The sequence below is a fragment of the Crocuta crocuta genome, unplaced genomic scaffold (assembly GCF_008692635.1).
Source record: "Crocuta crocuta isolate KB4526 unplaced genomic scaffold, BGI_CrCroc_1.0 scaffold695, whole genome shotgun sequence".
Taxonomy (NCBI): domain Eukaryota; kingdom Metazoa; phylum Chordata; class Mammalia; order Carnivora; family Hyaenidae; genus Crocuta; species Crocuta crocuta.
In genome coordinates, this window is record NW_027528855.1 from 172009 (window position 1) to 175241 (window position 3233).

The window sequence follows — 3233 nt, forward strand, 5'->3', positions numbered from 1 at the left end:
GTGTGAATGAGTTTTTGGTTTGGGTTTCGTGAAAATTAAGGGCAAGTAGCTGAGTTCAACAGCCAGGGTAATGTGGCACGAAACCAGGGCAGAAGAATGATGCATCAACTGAACCAATTCAGCAGAGCCCAGAATTGAGGTGTAGAGGCAATGAGGAAAAACATTAATCACCCCCTCAAGAATCTACACAGACTTAGGGAAGGATATAGAGCTCCCACTGCATGTGGAATGTGCATTTGAATCATTTCCATTTGAATTTCAAAGGCCAGTGTATCTCAGCAGACTCTGGTTACACAGAAATCCAACCGATGGCAGGACATCCCCACTTGGAGACTGCCCATGGGACAGCAGCTGCAGAACGTCCATAAGTGACCTCATGCTCTCATCAGTACCACCCCAAACCTGCTCCACGTGTACTTTTCTGTATTTTAATGAATGGCAGTTGCCATCATTTACCCAGTTTTCCATGTCACTCCTCCTTCCTTATCCCTCTCCTCTTACATTTCATCAAACGGTAAGTTTTATTATTTTTACTTCCTTAAAGATCTATCAAATTCTGACTCCCTCCTTTCACTCTCTCTCGGTGCAAGCCTCCAGGGTTTCCAGCCAAGGCCTCCCTGATGTCAATGCTTCCATTCTCACCCACTCAAGTAGCTGAAGTGTTCATTCCAAAATGCAACCAGATCATGAGACTCCCCTGACTAAAATATTTGGATGATCACTATTGTCTTGGGGATAAAATAAAGTCCAGCTTCCCCTTTATCAGATATGTCATTTGCAAATAATTTCTCTCATTCCATAGGTTGCCTTGTAGTTTTGCTAGTTGTTTCCTTTGCTGTGCAGAAGTTTTTTATTTTGATGTAGCCTGAATTGTTTATTTTTGGGTTTCCATTGCCTCAGGAGACCTATCTTAAAAGAAGGTGCTACATCCAGTGCATCCAGTGAAACAGGTTATTGCCTGTATGCTCTTCTAGGATTGTAATGGTTTCAGGTCTCACATTTAGGTCTTTAAGCCATTTTGAATTTATTTTTTTGTATAGTGTAAGAAAGTGGCCCAGTTCCATTCTTTGGCATGTTGCTGTCCAGTTTTCCCAACAGCATTTGTTGAAGAGATAGTTTTTTTCCCATTTTAATTCCAGACTTCAATTTCTATTACAAAGGTGTAGTCATCAAGACAGTATGGTACTGGCACAAAAGTAGCTACACAGATATGAATGGATGTTGTACTTTATCAAATGCTTTTTCTGTGTCTATTGAAATAATCATATGGTTCTTCTTCTTTCTCCTATTGATGTGATATATCACAATGATTGATTTATAAATATTGAACCACCCTGCATCCCAGGAATAAACCCCATTTGACAGTGGTGAATGATTTTTTTAATGTAATGTTGAATTCAAGTTTGCTAGTACTTTATGGAGGATTTTTGCATCTATGTTCATCAAGGATATTGGCCTGTAGTTCTCTTTTTAGTGGTGTCCTTATCTGGTTTTGGTATCAGAGTAATGCCTCATAGAATGAATTTAGAAGTTTCCCTTCCTCTTCTATTTGTTTAAGAATAATAAGTATTGGGAAGCCTGGGTAGCTCAGTGGGTTGAGCGTCCGACTTCAGCTCAGGTCATGATCTCACGGTTTGTGGGTTCGAGCCCCACATCGGGCTCTGTGCTGACAGCTAGCTCAAAGCCTGGAGCCTGCTTTGGCTTCTGTGTCTCCCTCTCTCTCTGACCCTCCCCTGCTCATGCTGTCTCTCTCTCTTTCTCTCAGAAATAAATAAACATTTAAAAAACTTTTAAAAAAGAATAATAAGTATTAATTCTTACTTAAATGTTCGATAGAATTAGCCTGTAAAGCCATCTGGTCCTGGACTTTTGTTTGTTGGGAGGTTTTGGGGGGCTATTTTTAGACCTTTATTTGAAAATTAGTGGTTACTTTTCATCCACATTAACTGTAGATTTTTGAAAGTGGCGACAGGTACATAGATAACCAACATATAGAGCTTGTTTGGTGAATCTTCGTTGTTGCTACATTTTCTGGACATCCATACATGGGTACAGTATGGAACATTCCTTATTCCTTTGGACCAGACAGCTTGTTGAGCCTGTTGCCAATGTGTACATCTGGAGTTTCCATCTCCTTCATGGCAAATTTCCGGATCTTTGAGTGCCCAAGGGACACACTTCTTGAAACCCACTCCATGGATGCAGTTGTGAACATCGATTGTATATTCCCTGGTCATTACCTCATTGATGGCAGAATGGCCCTTCTTCTTGCCATCCTTCTTTGCAGGAACCATTCTGCCAGACCCTGGCTGGAAAGGAAAAGCATGAAGTATTGTGGGAGAGGCTGTTGGGAGTTTTACTACTACTGACTCAATTTCTTTGCTAGTTATTGGTCTATTCAGATTTTCTATTTCTCCCTTTTTCAGTTTTGGTAGTTTATATGTTACTAGGAATTCATCCATTTCTTCCAGGTTGTGCAATTTGCTGGCATATAGTTTTTCATAATATTCTCTCATGATTGTATTTCTGTAGTATGGGCTGTTATTTCTCCTCTCTCATTTGCAATTTTGTTTCTGAGGTCTCTTTTTTTTCTTGATAAGTCTAGCTAAAAGTTTACCAATTTTATTGATTTTTTTTCAAAGAACCAGTTCCTGATTTCATTGGTCTATTCTATTGCTTTTTAGTTTCTATATCATGTATTTCTGCTCTAATCTTTATTATCTCCTTCCTTCTGCTTATTTTAGATTTTCTTCGTTGTTCTTTTTCTAGCTCCTTTAGGTGCAAGATTAGGTTATTTGAAATTTTTCTTGCTTCTTGAGATAGACCTGTATTGTTATATCTTTCCCTCTTAGAACAACTTTACCTGCATCCCAGAGGATTTGGACCATTGTATTTTCACCTTCAACCAAAACACATAAAGAAGTTATAAAACTCAATACTCCAAAAAAACAAATAACCCAATTAAAAGTGGGCAGAAGACATGAACAGACATTTCTCCAAAGAAATCCAGATGGCCAACAGACCATGAAAACATGCTCAACATCACTCCTCATGAGGGAAATGCAAATCAACACTATTATGAGATGAGACAGAGGTTCCTCAAAAAGTTCAGTATAGAACTACCTTATGATCCAGCAATCACAATTTTGGGTATTTACCCAAAGAATACAAAAACTCTAATTCAAAGGAATACATATGCCTCTATATTTATAGAAGCATAATTTACAAAAGCC

The 3233-nt window shown here is 38.7% G+C and overlaps 1 pseudogene; it reads right to left on the reverse strand.

The window, feature by feature from the left end:
* Positions 1 to 1919: 1919 nt before the first annotated feature.
* LOC144224950 (large ribosomal subunit protein eL31 pseudogene) lies at positions 1920 to 2294 on the reverse strand (annotated as a pseudogene).
* Between the last annotated feature and the right edge of the window lie 939 nt (positions 2295 to 3233).